The sequence below is a fragment of the Phyllobates terribilis genome, unplaced genomic scaffold, assembly GCF_046119375.1.
Source record: "Phyllobates terribilis strain yellow unplaced genomic scaffold, ASM4611937v1 Scaffold_335__1_contigs__length_2066515, whole genome shotgun sequence".
NCBI lineage: Eukaryota > Metazoa > Chordata > Amphibia > Anura > Dendrobatidae > Phyllobates > Phyllobates terribilis.
In genome coordinates, this window is record NW_027363095.1 from 1,202,213 (window position 1) to 1,221,298 (window position 19,086).

Here is a 19,086-nt window from a genome sequence, read left to right on the forward strand (position 1 = left end):
GTCTGAGAGCATTCGGGCGAGCCCCACTTGTCAGGGTGAGTGTGTAGGCCTACCGTTCTCTCTATGCTCTTTCTGACTATCCCCCTTTTCGTGGTGTAATAGCCCACGTCCCTGAGCTGGCCGTGTACTTCTCTCCTGTATGGCTTGCGACTCAGGCCTTGGGTACCTGTTGCTTGCTCCTCGATGTACTGGTCCCTCTGTGTGGCGGAGCCTCCAGGCTTCTTAGGCCAAGGGACCTGAAATCCCTCGCAGGTTGGTTCTCTGCTGCTGGGCTTGTAACCCTGACAGCCCCGGACCCCAATGTCCGGTAGATTGGTTCTCTGCCAGGACCGGCTCTCGTCGCCTCTGTCTCTGGCTTGCAGTTTCTCCTCCGCCTCACGGACTCCTCAGCTACAGCTGAACTGTCCCTCCTTCTCTGGGACTAGTCTCACCCCTGAGCTAGGTCTTCCAGTTCTCTCTAACCCTGCCCCCAGTTCCAGCTTTTATAGGGGCAGCCAGCTCCCCCTGCTGGCCTGGGACAGGAGGTGCTGTATGCTAATTGTCCCTAACCAGGGGACCTCCCTCCTGCTTTCAGAAACAGATTATTGTTTGTGGCATCCAGGCCTGGGGTGACACACACACACACTGCTCTATATTTAGTATGATGCCCCCACTCCTCCATATATATAGCATGATGGTCCCACTGCTCCATATACAGGTGCATCTCACTAAATTAGAATATCATCAAAAAGTTAATTTATTTCAGTTCTTCAATACAAAAAGCTGTCTTTCAGCTCATCTGCATTGTTGGGTCTGGTGTCTCTCATCTTCCTCTTGACAATACCCCATAGATTCTCTATAATAGATTCTCTATGGGGTTAAGGTCAGGCGAGTTTGCTGCCAATCAAGCACAGTGATACTGTTGTGTGTAAACCAGGTATTGGTACTTTTGGCCGTGTGGACAGGGGCCAAGTCCTGCTGGAGAATGACATTTCCATCTCCAAAAAGCTTGTGGGCAGAGGGAAGCATGAAGTGCTGAAAAATGTCCTGGTAGACGGCTGTGCTGACTTTGGTCTTGATAAAACACAGTGGACCTACACCAGCAGATGACATGGCCCCCCAAACCATCACTGATTGTGGAGCCTTCACACTAGACCTCAAGCAGCTTGGATTGTGGACTCTCCACTCTTCCTCCAGACTCTGGGACCTTGATTTCCAGATGAAAATTGGAACTCTAGGACCTTGTGGAGTGTGTCAATGACTGCCTTCTGGACATCTGTCAAGTCAGCAGTCTTCCTCATGATTGTGGAGCATACTGAAACAGTATTGAAGAACTGGAATAAATTAACTTTTTGAAGATATTCTAATTTAGTGAGATGCACCTGTATATACTATGATGGTCCAACTGCCCCACATACATATAGTATAATGGCCCCACTACTCCACATGTAGTATGATGGACCCACTACTCCAGATATATAGTAGGATGGCTCCACTGCCCGATCATTTAAAAAAATAAAGTTTATTCTCACTTAATCCTGATTCCCTACATCACGGCCTCTGTCTCCTCTTCCATGGCGGGACAGCAGAGCAGAGCGATGCAATGATGTCATCGAGCCACCTGCGTGAGTATGCTGACATCTCGTTAACCGCAGGCCTATGGCGATCTGTGGCAGATGAAAGAGATAGTGATAGGGCAGGGAGCTTGTGTCTCACTGCTTTATGATGCGACGCCTCTGCATAAGAGACATTAGGGCTACATTAGCTACGTCACAGAAGACACTGGAGCTGGAGTATATAGAATAGGAGACACTGGGGCTGGCGTATATTCATCACAGGATACATTGGGGCTAGAGCATATACATCACAGAAGAAGCTGGAGTATATAGAATAGGAGACACTGGAGCTGGAGTATATATAGAATAGGAGACACTGGGGCTGGCGTATATTCATCACGGGATACATTGGGGCTAGAGCATATACATCACAGAAGAAGCTGGAGTATATAGAATAGGAGACACTGGGGCTGGAGTATATAGAATAGGAGACACTGGGGCTGGCGCATATACAGTTCTGCTCAAAAGTTTACATACCCCGGCAGAATTTTTCCTTTCTTGGCCTTGTTTCAGAGAAAATGAATGATAACAAAAACACTTTTTCTCCACTCATGGTTATTGGTTGGGTGAAGCCATTTACTGTCACATTTCTGTGTTTTCTCTTTTTAAATCTTAATGACAACTAGTGATGAGCGAGCATGCTCGCTACTGCTCGGTGCTCGCCCGAGTATCTCACTGCTCAAGATGCTCTGCGCTCACCGAGTATTTCCGGGTTGGTCGGGCGGGAAGTCGGGTCCCATCCCTTCATGTTTGGCGCTCTTTACAGAGCCAATGAACATGCAGGGATTGCCTTCCATGCACTGTAATGCCATAGCCATGTTGGTTGTGGGCATTACAGTGATTGGCTGGCCGCACAGCGTCATCAGGTCTATATCTGACCTGGCGCCGCCATGCTCATCACAGTCACTCCGGATCAGACAGTGTAGGGAGAGCTGCTGCTGCGTTAGGGAGAGATTTGATTGTGTATTAGGTAGTGTAGGGAGAAAAACCGCACATTACACATATCCATCTCAACAAACAGTCCTTCTGAGGACTAATCCATCTGCAGAGATATCAGGCAGGCAGTGTATATAGGCAGGCAGGCAGTGTATATAGCAGACTGCAGTGCATATAGCACAAGAGGCTCCATTCCAATTCTGCCTTCTGCTGCTGTTAGATATTTCTATACAAAGGCCCAGGTCTCAGGGGCCAGGAATACTTTTCTTTGGATCTTAATCCTCATTATTTGCTTATAAAGCAATCCAGAGAACACCGTTTTTCTGCGCCATTTGCTTGTTGGCACTGCAGAATACAGCCAGGTCCTTTCCATATTAGAGCGCTAGAAATCCAGCTATTTAAAACTGTGTTTTCTCCGTCACACGGATCACATATACGTTGTCAGAAAATACTGCCATTTCTGGCCTCCATTTTTTCAGTGTGTCAGTGAAGCAATTCACAGCAGTTTGCTGTTCACACTACTTACCTACAGGCCAGGTATTTAAAACTCTGTTTTCTCCATCACACCGATCACATATAACTTCGCTTCAAACTCAGTCATTTGTAGTGAGCGTGGAAGATACTATCCTCCATTTAAAATGGGCAAGGCACGTGGCAAGGGACGGGGAACTGGACGTGATGGTAATGGTACATGCAGAGGCCGAGGACAAGGCCGTGGGCAAGCCGAAATTGTGCCACAACAAACACCCACATCTTCTCGCCTGACCTTCCTGTCCCAATTTCTAGGGGACCGCAGCACACCACTATTGAACCCAGATCAGTGTCAAAAGGTTGTTGGTTGGATAGCGGATAATGCTTCCAGTCACTTAGCCACCACCACCACCACCCTGTCTTCCACACGGTCAAGTCTCAGTAGCCGTGAGTCTGGACCGCATATTCCTCACCCTGATCCTCCTTCCTCCCACCATGCCGAGTACCCAGAGACAACTTATCCCACACTTGGACAATCTGAAGTGCTGTTCACTTTTCCATTTATGGATTCGGGCCTCTCGCCCGGTCCACTTGAAGCGGGGCAAGAGGAGATCACGTGTAGCGATGCCCAAATATTTGAGCAGCCACGGTCACACGAAGGCGCCGGTGGGAAACTGTCACAAGAGGTGGACGATGATGAGACACAATTGGCAGAAAGTCAGGAATAGTACCAGGGTGCAGAAGTGGGAGACGAGATGGTGGATGATATAGTAACTGACCCAACCTGGCAGGAGGACATGCAGAGCAAGGACAGCAGCACACAGGGGGAGGGAGGCAGAGCACCCCAACAGGCAGGAAGAAGCAGTGTGGTGGCCGCAGACAGAAGGCAGGCTACCGTTTCCCGTAACACCAACATGAAGGAAGTTGCCACTACAACTGTTAGGTCTTCCCGCGTCTGGTTGTTTTTTAAAGACTCTGCCGACAGCTCCAAAAAGGCCATTTGCATCACGAGCCAGACCAGCATCAGCAGGGGTGTCAAAACGACCAGCCTGACCACCACCAGCATGATCAGGCAGATGGCAGCAAAGCACTCGACTTTGTGGGCCAAACACCAGGGTCCAGGAACAGTGTCTACAGGTGGCACCATTGCTTCTTCTGCTGTTGCGCATGCAAGCCAATCCCCTGTCCATAGTGCATGCAAAGATGCCTCCTGCCCTGCACCTGTCATTGCACACTCTCAAGTAGCAGCATCAGGAAGCACGTCCATGTCCTTGTCCCAGCGCAGCGTTCAGTTGTTCATACTCCAGTCCTTGGAATGCAAGCGCAAATATGCAGCCAACGTCCCACAGGCCACACTACTAAATTCTCACAATTCACGACTGCTTGGCTCGAAATGTTGCCTTTTAGGCTTGTGGAGACACAAGCATTCCGCAACCTGATGGTGGCGGCCGTCCCTCGGTACTCTGTCCCCAGCCGCCATTATTTCTCCCAGTGTGCCGTCCCCACATTACACAAGCACGTGTCCCAAAACATTAGCCGTGACCTCAACAACGCAGTTACCGGTAAAGTCCACCTAACCACGGACACGTGGACAAGTGCTTGTGGGCAGGGACGGTACATTTCGCTGATAGCACACTGGGTTAACATAGTGGAAGCCGGGACCCAGTCGGACCTTGGGACGGAACACGTCCTCCCGACGCCAAGGGTTGCAGGCCCTAGGTCAATCAGGGTTGCCCCCACGGTCTACAGCTCCTGCACCTCATGCTCCTCAGCCTCCTCCTCCTCCTCAGCCTCCATCTCCGCATCAGTCACAAGCTGGAAGCACTGCAGCACTGCCTCGGCCAAGAGGCAACAGGCTGTGCTGAAGCTAATATGCTTAGGTGAAAAAACACACAATGCTGAAGAGTTATGGACAGCTCTGAAAGAGCAGGCAGATCTGTGGCTCAAACCGCTGAACCTACAGCCAGGCATGGTCGTGTGTGACAATGGCCGGAACCTGGTGGCGGCTCTGAGGCGAGGCGAGCTCACACACGTACCATGCCTGGCCCATGTGCTTAACCTCGTGGTTCAGCGCTTACTCAAATCCTACCCGGAGCTGCCGGATCTGCTTGTTAAAGTATGCCACCTGTGTGCCCATTTTAGAAAGTCAGCTACAGCTTCCGCCGCCCTTGCAGAGTTTCAGCAGCGTTTGCAGCTTCTGGCTCACAGACTGGTGATGTCCCCACACGTTGGAACTCTACATTGCAGATGTTGAGAAGGATTTGTGAGCAGAAGAGGGCAGTTGTTGAGTACCAGCATCAAAAAGGCTATCGGTATTCAGTTCAGACTCCACACATAAGACCTCAGTAGTGGACGTGGATGTCAGACATATGTACCATCCTCCAAAACTTTGAGGACTCCACCAAGATGGTGAGCGGCGATGACGCCATAATTAGCCTAACCATCCCGCTTCTCTGTCTTCTGAAACGCTCTCTGCTCGCAATCAAAGATGATGCATTGCAGGCGGAGCACGATAAGATGGAGCAATTAACCATACAGGGTGATTACACACAGGAAAGCCTCATCTCATCCCAACGTGGATTGGGTGACAATGAGGAAGAGGAGGAGGAGGAAGGACAGGAACTAGTTTCATGCACTATAGACGGTGCTATCTGCACAGCTGTCATACCGTCTGTTCAGCGTGGATGGCCAGAGGACAGAAAGGAGGAGGAGGAGAGCATGGTCAGTCATCCTCTTGGTGAGGACACGGAAGTCTTGCCTGTTAGTAGTCTGGCACGCATGGCTGAGTTTATGTTATGCTGCCTTTCCCATGACCCTCGCATTCTCAAAATTTTAGGTCATTACTGGTTGGTGACACTTTTAGACCCACTCTACAAGGAGAACTTTATATCTCTTATTCCTGAGGCGGACAGGTGTACAAAAATGAGGCAGTACCAGAAGGCCCTTGTTGCGGAACTATTAAAAAAATTCCCATCTGAAAACGCTGGAGGCAGAGGGCACACTTCGTTCGACAACCAAGGAGTACAGGCGAGAGAGACACAACTTCAATCCAGCAGAGGCAGGGGAACACTGTCAAAGTTCTGGGAGAGTTTTCTCAGACCCTCCCATCGCACAGGCCCTGAGGCACAGGGTACTCTCACAAGGAGTGCAAAGTTTGGGAAGATGCTGAGGGAGTACCTTGCCGTACCGTACCAACGTCCTCTGTGATTCCTCTGTGCCTTATAAATATTGGGTATCCAAGCTAGATATGTGAAATGAACTGGCTCTCTATGCCTTGGAGGTCCTGGCCTGCCCTGCCGCCAGCGTTTTATCAGATCGGGTTTTTAGTGCCGCTGGTGGAATTATAACTGATAAGCGCATCCTCCTGTCAACTGAAAATGCTGACAGGCTGACTCTTATAAAAATGAACAAGGGCTGGATTGGGCCAGACTTCTCAACACCACCGAATGATAGCAGCGTAACATAAACTCAAATCCAGTTTCTTTTCTTGGGAGGTGTATTCCCATGCACCTTTTCACACCCACACATGGGTATACGCTTCCTGATTTTGGCTATTTGCTTTTGTCCTCCTCCTTCTCCTCATCCTCCACCACCATATCACCAGGGTGACCGTGGTCCATGATGCAACACCCACATAATTTTTTTAAAGGGTGTTTGACTCGCCCCTGGGCCGTGGGGCACTCGGAGCCGGGCAATAGGGAGACGGTGGGAGTAGTAGTGGCGTCCCGGTTCCGTGGCTCAGGGTGGTCAGACCAGTGGTAGTCCTTTAGCAGTCCTAAGTGATGTCCGACTACGCCACCCGTGGATTGCGGTTATTATGAACCGCCGCTGCAAGGCATACCGCTGGGGCTGATGATGTATGCAGCTGAGGTAGTGTGACTCCCCACGGGAAGAGTGCAGCCCCAGGGCAGTGTAGTGGATGGTGGGGGTGATGGTGCAGAGAGTCCCAGTGCCGTTAGTGCTGGAGGAGCAAAAGAGTACACAGACAACGTACTGCAGTCTAATGTCTTTTACTCACAGTTCATGTACTCCGGGTCACTTCTGTCAGTAATGACCGCCCGAGCCGTGCTGCGTCCACAAGGTGAGGGGCTCGGTCAACCCCAGGCAGTTCAGGAGCATGGCACAGGACCTCTTCAATCCTTTCTCTGGCCTGCCTCACCAGTGACCCACTTTTGTCCAGCTGCCACGGACTTGTGCGGGTAAACGTGGTTCCCGTTCCCCGCTGTCCTATATGGTGCCTTCCTAGCAGGTTTGATGAGGTGTCGCACCAATAAATGATCACGACCTCCGGTCTTTGTCTGAGGGCTGTTTCTCCTCCACCAACTTGGGATCCGGTACCCTTAATCTGCCTGACCCTTCACCCTGTATTCTCGTGGGTTCTTAGGGTCCCTTCTGCCGTCTTGTTCCTGAGCCCTTCTGTTTCTCTCTTTCTCTTTCTCTTCTGTTCCTTTCTGTTCTTGTTCCTTTCTGTTCTTGTTCCTTTCTGTTCCTGGCCTTCACCCTAGGCCTGCCTCGTGGAGCTGGGCCCAGACTGAGCCACAGCTCCCTGTCAGCCCTCTCTGGCTGAACTCCTTCTCTTACTCCACTCACTGAACTTCTCTTTTTCTCTTCTCTCTGTGCTGGCTGGGCCTCAGAGGCTAGGCCCGCCTACGGAGAAGAGCCCCTTGCAGAGGCCCCCACTCCGTCACTTCTTCTCTCTGACTGAACACTGTTCTAAGATGGTGCCCACCTTTTATACCTCCCTCTAGAACATGAGCCCAGGTGACCAGCAACCAATGGGCTCCTATCTACGTTCAGGAACCAACCCCTATCTGCTCCTACATCACTGGGTATTCCTACCCCCTCCCCACTCCAGCCAGGGACATGGTCTGTCGTGCCTGCATTTCTGTCTAATGGGAGCTGTCCCTCGGAAATGGGGTGAGTGTGCTAACTGAACCCTGGTCCATACTCCATCCTTACCCGGGAGTGGAATATCACACCTCTGGCAGAGGTGCAATACCCCTGTAGCGGCCGAGCCCTCAGGGCGCTATATTTTTATGATGCCCGTAAAAAAAACATTTTATACAGTATGTTCATGTATACCCCCCAGGAGTAAATGTTTGTCAGCCCATACACTTAGTGCATGGCATTACAAGTATAGGAGGCCCGTTCCTTTCTAATGGTAAAAAATTTTTATGATGCGCTCCTCCACGTCTCTTCCAAGGGCCATTGAAGTGCCTCCAAATTTTTGGCAGCCCTTGCAGTCACTGCATAGTCCAACACTATGGGAGACTCTCTCCTTTCTAATGGGAATTTGTCATTTCTGTGGCCTGGTCTATGTGTCTTTAAATTCTTAGTGGGTTTTTTCCTAAACTTGGTCAGCCGTTGGACTCACTGCATACCCTATAACTGTATAGCAGACCCTCTCCTTTCTAATGGGAACATGTCATATCTTGTTACTGTGGCCCTGCTCTGTGTGTCTTTAAATTCTTAGTGGGGATTTTCCTAAAATCTGTCAGACGTTGGACCCTATCATTTCTAATGGGAATTTGTCGTTACTGTGGCCCTGCTCTATGTGTCTTTAAATTCTTAGTGGGTTTTTTCCTAAAATTGGTCAGCTGTTGGACTCACTGCATACCCTATAACTGTATAGCAGACCCTGTCCTTTCTAATGGGAGCATGTCGTACCTTGTTACTGTGGCCCTGCTCTGTGTCTTTTTAAATTCTTATTGGGGTTTTTCATAAAAATTTGTCAGCCGTTGGATTCACTGCATACCCTATAACTGTATAGCAGACCCTCTAGTTTCTAATGGGAACATGTCGTACCTTGTTACTGTGGCCCTGCTCTGCGTGTCCTTAAATTCTTAGTGGGGTTTTTCCTAAAATCTGTCAGCCGTTGGACTCACTGCATACCCTATAACAGTATAGCCGACCCTATCATTTCTAATGGGAATTTGTCGTTACTGTGGCCCTGCTCTATGTGTCTTTAAATTCTTAGTGGGTTTGTTCCTAAAATTGGTCAGCTGTTGGACTCACTGCATACCCTATAACTGTATAGCAGACCCTGTCCTTTCAAATGGGAGCATGTCGTACCTTGTTACTGTGGCCCTGCTCTTTGTGTCTTTAAATTGTTAGTGTTTTTTTTCAAAAATTTTGGCCACCCTTGCAGTCACAGCATGGGCATAAACACTATAGAAGACCCGCTCCTTTATAATGGGAACATTTTTTTTTACTGAGACCCTCCTCTATGTCTCTTCAAAGGGGTATTAGGTTGCGTCCAAATTTTTGACAACCCTTGCAGTCACTGGATGCGCAATAACAGTATAGGAGACCCACTTGTTAATAATGGGAACAACAAAGCATAGCCCTCTGATGGCTCTCTAACAATAGCTAGGGCCGACTGCTGGCCTTTTAAGAATAGTAAGGGCTGTCTGATGTTCCTATAAAAATAGGCTTTATGACTTTCAGAGTCACTCCATCATAAATAAAACAGGATGTGTCTGATGACACCACATTGCCAGATGAGGTTGTAAAATGTTAAAATGACATTTCCCGGTGAATGCATTTGTCATAAAAAATAACATAAAAAACATAACAATAGGATCTTTCTTTAGTATAAAAAACAGCATCACCAATTTAACCTCAATGTAATCACATTGTTCAGCTCATGCACCTCCTCCTCCATCTCCGAAATGACCACATCAGTCACAAGCTGACAGCATTGCAGCACTGCCTTGGCCAAACAGCAACAGGCTGTGCTGAAGATAACATGCTTAATGCTTAATTGACAAACCGCCCAGCGCTGCATAGTTGTTGAAAGCTGTAACACAGCAGCTTGATCTGTGGCTCTCACCGCTGAACATACAGCCAGGCATGGTCGTGTGTTACAATGGGCGGAACCTGGTGATGGAGAAATGACAACCGGGGTAGATATGGTTTCCCTCTTTGCCAGTCCTTTCACAGAGCTAAAGAATATGGCTGTGGTGAAATACAACTCCCACTGAGAAGCTGTTTCAGATTGAAAAACATTGTGCCCACCAGAGGATTTGTTTCTGAGGGCTAACCTTTCTCACCCGCTCAAGAGCCCCATAGCAGCTGCAAAGTTAGCGCTATCATGAACTCTCCTGAGGTAGAAGCCAAGGCACACCAGAGAATTCTCTGGTGGGACTGTCCAACCCTGCCGAGAAGCAGTCCTGGCTAAGAAAAGTGTGTGGGAAGATTCCAGGACACTCTATTTTTACTGAGGAGGAAACACACGCAAACATGGGGAGAACATACAAATTTCATGCAGATGTTGTCCTTGCTGGGATTTGAACCCAGGATCCCAGTGCTGCAAGACTTCAGTGCTAACCACTGATCCAATGTGCTGCCGTTCACCCTCTAATATCTAACAGGCTGGAGAAACTTGAACCTACTGCCACTCTATCATCAGCTCCTTTGTGAGAAAATGTATTTGGGCAGCCACTCAGTCTACCAAATAAAATTCCAGAGAAGGAAATTGAGGATGGCTTCACTACTGGTACTGGGGGCAGTGCTAATACCATGGTGTTGTACCATAGTTTGCTGGAAATATTCCAGGCTGGTAGGAGGCAAGAAAATTCACGCAGAAAAGTACCAGCAGTAATGTTCAGGCCACATTTCAAGTGCAAGCAGCTTTAGAGGACTTCCTGGGAGAAATGACACGCAGGGTAGATACGGTTTCCCTCTATGCCAGTCCTTTCACTGAGCTAAATACAACTCTTATCAAAAAAAGTTGTGGACTGGCTCCGTACCGTCCCTGGCCACATTCACCTGTCCACGTGTTTGTGGTTAGGCACTCCTTCCTAGTAAGTGCACTGGGTAGGGCATGGGTAATGTTGTGGGACCCGTGCTTGTGGAAGGCGAAGGCGATACTGGGAAAAATACTGGCGGCTGGGGACCGAGTATGGACACCCAGCCGCCGCCTGCATGAGGTTGTGAAAAGCTTCCATCTCCACAAGCTTAAAAGGCCATATTGCAAGTGCAAAGAGCTGCCCAGAAATCTGTCAGTTTAGTGTTGCGGCCTGTGGGTGGGTGGGTGGCTGGCTGCATACTTGCAATTGCATTCCAAGTAACAGAAAACTAAGCAGATGATGGCCTCTATCATCATCATGGCCTCACCTCGGCACTATGAACTCTCCTGAAGGAGAAGCCAGGGCCCGCCGGAGGAGTCTCCGGTTCTCTGGTGGGCCCGTCCAACCCTGCCGAAAAGCAGCCCTGGCTAAGAAAAGTGTGGGGGAAGGTTCCTAGACACTCTATGGCTGCTTTTTTAATGCGGATCGGCCATGCTTATGCATGTTATTTCTCAAAACGCATTACGGATCAGGCCATTTTCCAACTCTGTATTCAAGAAATTAAATGCGCAAAGAAAGATGTGTGTGTGTCAAAGCACCATTGACAAGTGCGAGTTGATGTTGGATGGGCTGCCATTGCTTCTGCAACAAGCTCAATTACAGGATTTTCTGGGAGAAATGACATGCAGGGTAGATACGGTTTCCCTCTATGCCAGTCCTTTCACCGAGCTAAATACAACTCTTAGCAAAAAAAGTTGTGGACTGGCTCCGTACCGTCCCTGGCCACATTCACCTGCCAACGTGTTTGTGGTTAGGCGGTCCTTCCCAGTAAGTGCACTGGGGAGGGCACGGGTAATGTTATAGGACCCGTGCTTGTGGAAGGCGGAGGCGATACCGGGAAATATAGTGGCGGCTGGGGACCGAGTATGGACACCCGGCCGCCGCCGGCATGAGGTTATGAAAAGCTTCCGCCTCCACGAGCCTAAAAGGCCACATTTCAAGTGCAAGCAGCTGTCAAAAATTTGGCAGTATAGTATTGCAGCCTGTGGGTGGGTGGCTGCCGGCATTCTTGTGCTTGCATTCCAAGGAATGGGGTAGGGACAACTGAACACTGCAGTGGGACAAGGATGTGGACGGTGATTGTTGCAAGTCTGCAACGACAGGTGCATGGCGGGAGGCATCTTCGCATGTGCCAAGGATCACTTATGATGGGCACACATTTAGGCAGTGACCTGGGAGTCAGAGATGTTTCCAGAGGTCTTCCCCTTGCTGATGATGTGTCACACACCACATGGCCAGATAAGGTTGTAAAATGTTAAAATGACATTTCCTGGTGAATGCATTTGTCTTGGTTGAAAGCAATGCAAAAGTGCAAAAACGTGTCAAAAATGCTACGTGTGAACATAGCCCAAGGTGTGTAGGAGTATTTTTGTTTTTGTTTATTTATTTTGCCTTATATACAAGTCATCACCCTGGAAAGGATGTTCCTTACGCCGTAAAAGTGGCGTAATACTCTGACGACGTTGTTGACAGCAGTGATCTGGGAGTCAGAGATGCTTCCAGGGGTCTTCCACATGCTGTTCCCATGTCATTTGAGCACAGTTGCCATCGATTTGGGCAATTTTTAGGCAATTTTTAGGCCCTCTGCAGACTGCCGTGGGGAGCCACCTGAAAAATGCTCAAGTTTCCCCTAGACTTATATTGGGCCCATTGCTCGGGTTGAGCACCCGAGTATTTCAATTTGCTCGACCCGAGCAACGAGTACTCGAGCATTTTAGTGCTCGCTCATCACTAATGACAACCAAAAACATCCAAATAATCCTGATCAAAAAGTTCACATACCCTGGTGATTTTGGCCTGATAACATGCACAGAATTTGACACAAATGGGTTTGAATGGCTACTAAAGGTAGCATCCTCACCTATGACCTGTTTGCTTGTAATCAGTGTGTGTGCATAAAGCTGAGTGAGTTTCTGGGATCCAGCCACTGACGTTTCTGGATTTTGAGATGGGGAAAGCAAAAGAATTATCAACGGATCTACGGGAAAAGGTAGTTGAACTGTATAACACAGGAAAGGGAGGCAAAAAGAGTATAACACAGGCAAGGGATACAAAAAGATATCCCAGGAATTGATAATGCCAGTCTGCAGTGTTCAAACTGTGATTAACAAATGGAAAATCAGATGCTCTGTAAAAACCAAACCACAGTCAGGTAGACCAACAAAAATTTCAGCCACAACTGCCAAGAAAATTGTTCGGGATGCAAAGAAAAACCAACAAATAACATCAGCTGAGAACACACTTAGGGGTGTACTCACTTTTGTTGCCAGCGGTTTAGACATTAATGGCTGTGTGTTGAGTTATTTTGCAGGCACACCAAATTTACAGTTAAACAAGCTGTACACTGACTACTGTACATTGTATCAAAGTGTCGCATCTTCAGTGTTGTCCCATCAAAAATATATATATGTATTCCGGCCCATTTTTGGAGTTTTGTGTGAAATTATGTCCAATTTGCCTTTTTTTTCTCAGTTTTTTTGTGTTGTTCCAATAAACACAAAGGAAATAAACATGCGTGTAATAAAACATGTGTAATTTTCTGAAACAATTTCAAGGGTGCCAGCACTTTCCGCCATGACTGTATATGCAGGTAGAGTCCTTAACCCCTTTACAACCCAAAGTGGTTTGCACGTTAATGACCAGGCCAATTTTTACAATTCTGACCACTGTCACTTTATGAGGTAATTACTCTGAAACGCTTCAACGGATCCCCCTGGTTCTGAGAATATTTTTTCATGACATATTGTACTTTATGATTGTGGTAAAATTTCTTCGATATCACTTGTGTTTATTTGTGAAAAAAACAGATATTTGGCGAAAATTTTGAAAATTTTGCAATTTTCAAAATTTGAATTTTTATGCCCTTAAATCGGAGAGATATGTCACACAAAAAAAGTTAATAAATAACATTTCCCATATGTCTACTTTACATCAGCACAATTTTGGAACCCAAATTTATTTTTATTAGGGAGCTATAAGGGTTAAAATTGACCAGCGATTTCTCATTTTTCCAACAAAATTTACAAAACCATTTTATTAGGGACCGCATCACATTTGAAGTCACTTTGAGGGGTCTTTATGACTGAAAATACCCAAAAGTGACACCATTCTTAAAACTGCACCCCTCAGTGAATCGGGTCATCATGGCAACATCCGGGAAGCCGCGGCACACATTGCTGGACGCCGGCAGGAGAGGTGACTATCCCGATCACCTCCCCTTGCCCCCGCAATGCTGCGAACGACTTCGATCGCAGCATTGCGGGGGTTAATGTGCGGGACCTCTCCCAGCACATAGCACCGGGTGTCAGCTGTGACAATCAGTTGACACCCGGCGGCGATCACGCCCGCACAGCCTGTGTGCGCGATCACAAAGATGTACTAATACGTATCAGGCTCTTAAGTCCCAGGGCGCAGATACGTATCAGTACGTCTTGGGCTTTAAAGAAGTTAAAATTATGTGAAAATGGGAAAAGTCACAAAACTTTGCAACTTTTCAAGAGCTTTATGCCAGTTTTCTGGCAAAAACACTGGTGAATCGGGTTCATAATCTCTAATCCTTTCAGCTCCCTTTAATTAGACTACTTTCAACAAACTAATTATAAGTATTGGGTCTGTTTTTTTTTAATGCTTTTAAAATAATTGTAAATATTTTCAATCCCCTTTTGTTATAAGGATTTCCCAAAAATTAGCTAATCATAGGTTGTCCTGCATTCGTGACAGTGATTGACTGCGCGGTCACTTGGAAGTTTACATTGGCATCACTACAGGGCCGGTAAAGAAGGACTGTCAGGGACCCCCAGAGTGTGGTAAAATGCGCCAACTAATTCATAATTCATTTAATTCTCACACAATATACTAAGTTAGTGTAAGTCTACAAAAAAGCAACAAAACTTGGTGCTAAAAAAATTGAGCATAACTTTTTGAAAAATGAGCCAGGTTATGCCAAATCTTACATATTTTGTGACTTTGTGATCAGTTATCAACACAAATATTTTACTCAAATTACCAGATCGATGGATAAGCATTGGGACTTTTCCCTAAATCTCTCCAAAACATCACCGCTTATAGAAGACCACCCTCATATCCAGATCAGATTTTCTGTGAGAGATGCCCAGATTCACAATATAGTATGCCTACTGGCCATCTATGAGAAGTCCACCCCAATGGAAGTCCAGTTATTAAAGGAGATTTTACTGTTTATATAAGGGGCAGACAATGACAGTGAAGGGCCCTTAATCAGGACTTCTGATCTGGGCCCCCCACCCTCCATCAGGCACCACCTACATATACATTTCCATGTATATTTATATTAGGCACACATATAAAATTTGCACATGCTAATACTCTATACACATTTTAACGTATGCATATACATAGTGCACACAAACATAAAATACGGACATACACATAAGATGCACATACACAGTATAGAGTCCCGGTAGTCCTCATAGTTTTAAGCATGGACCCTGGCAAATTGTAGACGGACTTTTATTGTTCATGGGCTTTAAGGGAGAGAGGCTTCCTTTGTGGAGGACACTCATGAATGCCATTCATTTGCAGTGTACACCGTGTCGTGTCATGGAAAACACTCACCCTAGTTTGGCTTCCTACTTCTTCAGCTAATAGCAATGAATTTGCCTGTCGATTTTCTTCTCATCAGAAGATGCTTTTGTTTAGATGTTATCTTCCATCTGACTGATAAGAAAAGCTTTGCTGATCTTCTTGCAGACTTCACATTTTTTGTAAAGAAATTATTTTCTTTCTCAGAAATGTCTTGTGACATTTCTCTTCTATGTGGTGCCACTTACCCTTCTCATCAGAGGACGCTTTTGTTTAGGTGTTAACTTCCATAGTCGGCCTGGACGTCTCTGTAAGATGGTTGCAGTTCCATCTTTGTTATAGTTTTGCATCACTTTTGCTACAGTATTCTGACTGATAAGTAAAGTTTTGCTGATCTTCTTGTAGACTTCACATTTATTGCAAAGAAATTATTTTCTTTCTCAGGTTTTGTGACATTTCCCTTCTATGTGGTGCCATTGCTGATAGCATGAAATGGGAAGGAGTTTTCTTTATTAAGTAACTTCCTTTTACAGACACCTGTCTGCTGGACATCTGTTTAATGAATAATTACACTTACCTGTGGTTCAGTTCTTGTTAATTAGAATTTTGTTGTCTAAACTTAGCTTTTCTCTTAAGACTGTTACTGGGATGTTCTCATTTTTGAAACATGACCTTGAATGAGTTTGTTAAGAAAATTACTTTTTTGGGGTCTGCAAAATACCAAATCTTGTTTGCATTCAATGGCTCAAATTTGCGAGAGTATTTTGTAGTATGGTATCCCATATAAAATGATGATTCTGAAAGGAAACTACAGGTTTGCTGACAAATCTATTTGGGTGTACTGATTTATGCTAAACACTGTGTATATATATATATATATATATATATATATATATATATATATATATATATATATATATATATATATATATAAACCTTATAAGTTTGGTATCACAGTAATCGTACTACTGACTCTGAATCATTTTGTCAGTTTGTTTTTACAACACAATACACACTGTAAAATGAAGGAACCCAAACCTGGCATTTTTTCTCATTTTTCAACACATTATATGATAAAATCAATGGTGTTGTTCAAAACTACAACACTAAGCGTCAGCACACTGTGATTTGCTGATCTGTAAGATGCGTTCTTTGTGCTGTGAAAATACACAGCTGTGATATCTCACCAAATATTCATAGTGGGAACTTAAAATTATGTTTTTCTGCCATGATTAAGGATGGTTTGGATGTATGAAACATGTTGACCTTTTATTTCTATCTTTGTGGAATTAAGGCTGCATGAACCAGTCACCAACCATTATCTGTATATGTACAAATATTAAGTGCTACTGAGTGCTGTAGGAAAAACTTAGAATAGTGAGGTGATTTGATAGTCCTGCCACAAATAATCTGTTTCTACTGCACACTTAAAATCTCTGATAGTGGGAATGAACCTGATTGCCTGCAGTAGTGCACTCCTGAGAGCTGGTGCAGCAGAGAAAATGTCTTGGACATGAGAGTGGGAGGTCCTGATTATGGAGGATGTTAATCTTAGCTCATTGGAGTGTAGATATGGTAGAGATGCAGGACTGTGCAGCAGTGTGGAGAGGTTTGTGGATGAGTGTAATGACTGGTACAGGGTGGAGGCACCAGTGTAACTGCTGGACAGAAATATGAGACTGACTGCTGCATTAAGGATAATGAGAAATACATTTAGTGTGAAGAAGAGCAATTAATGAGTTACAAGTATTTGTGAATTCAAGACAAAAAGGAATCAGAGCAACAGTAACAGATATAACTTTTTTTTAATTAATAATGGGATGAATAAAATCGTGAACATTATCAATAGACTAAATCAAAGTCAGGAAGATAGCTGGGGTCAGATACCAGGTGATCAGTAAATGACAAGTCAGACGAGCAGTATGAATACCGCGGAGCCCGATGACAGAGGCGTTACTGAAACTTGTCCAGGTTGACCAGTCAGAAGGCCACAGGTAGATGCTGAAGGTCCTTCCATACAGCTCCAGCAGTGATGATGGATCTGCTGGACTTCAGGGCGCTAGATGCTTAGGTGTCCCGTCTTTTAGATGGTTTTAGGGCAACAGTGACAGCATGCAAATGCGCGAGCAGCCCTGGATAATCCACGCCGGCAGAATGATAAGATCCGGCGGAAGATGGAACCTATGAGAAGAGAAATAAATATAATGTAAGTGATGGGACTCCATATTACATGATAATGCTGTGCAGTCACTGTGGCCGGACGGCAGAGGAATATTATCATACAGAGGTCAGGGGTCATTGTCAGCAATCATACATGTGACAATCCCATCACTGACAGATGACATCTACTCCACATGAATTATTATCACTGACATCACACAACATGGAGTTGATTCTCACACTTACCTCGTCTCTTTTTCCCATTTTTTCCATTTTCTGAGTTTTGTTGCTCCATACTCAGATTTATTGCCGATTTTCTTTCTTCATGAGATGGAAATTCTGATGAAAAACTAAAAAAAAAAATCAGTAACAATATATTCTTATAGGATCTGCTTTGTCATAATATGGATAACATAAGAGACCTATAGTATTGTATAAAACCATGTGGGAATATTTGAGCCTTGAAGTCAACCTTCACATTGCTGGTGCTGTAGACATGTACATACCTGGCAATGGGGACGAGGGTGGCAAGATGATAACAGCATCGTCTGTATTACATACAGGAACAGATACTTTCTGCCTGTTTGAAGAAGAAAAACATGTAAATCTCAAGTAAACTCTGTATAAAAGGGGTTGTCTCACTAGAAGACCACCGACTATAAGGACTAGTAGGACATATGACTGTCATAGTGGGGAAGGTCTTCTGCTCAAGACTACCTTTTATAGAGAGCTGAGAGGAAAACAACTACCAAGAATGGCCGGCATTTCATACTACATCTCTCCTACAGTGAGGGCAGCACTAAAAGTGCATGACCGGCCACAATTATGGGCTGTTATCTCCAACAATTCCGAAAGCTGAAAGCACAATGACCCATAACCATGGGGCGGTGGATGCTGCATTTGATATTATGGTATTTATGTCCTATATTTGGTGTTGTGCACATATATCAGCCTGGAGCTCCCAGTAATGACCCCATAATCTACTCACATTTCTGAGATGTTTGTGTTGGATTCTGGTGTACACTCTGGAGGGGCCTTGGGATCCTCGTTGTTCACCATCCCGTTAGTGGTGGTAGAGTGCTAAATGTGGATAACAATAAGTTATTAAATATACATACTTTTTAATTTTATAGATCCTTTTTTTGTACATATTTTGGATTTATCGATCACATACTTACTTTAGAAAGCCTCTCAGAAGATGATGATGCAAATATTCGGAAGATAAAGTTCTCATCGTCCTCACTTGTGCCCTCCTTATCCTCTGAGATCAGATGGTTGTTTTCATCAGAGTGATCTACAAGACATAGGTAAGGAAGGATTGTTAGAGGGTATCAGTATAACACAGTCGCTATATCTCACTAGGTTACTAGATGATACAACGTAATATACAGAATACATGAAAAAAACCTCCTGTACAAAATTAGGGAAATAGGGATACAGTACGAACCCATGGTCAACATAGCTGAGATCCATGAAACATGGATAACATAGTAGACCAGAAAAACCATGTGGAA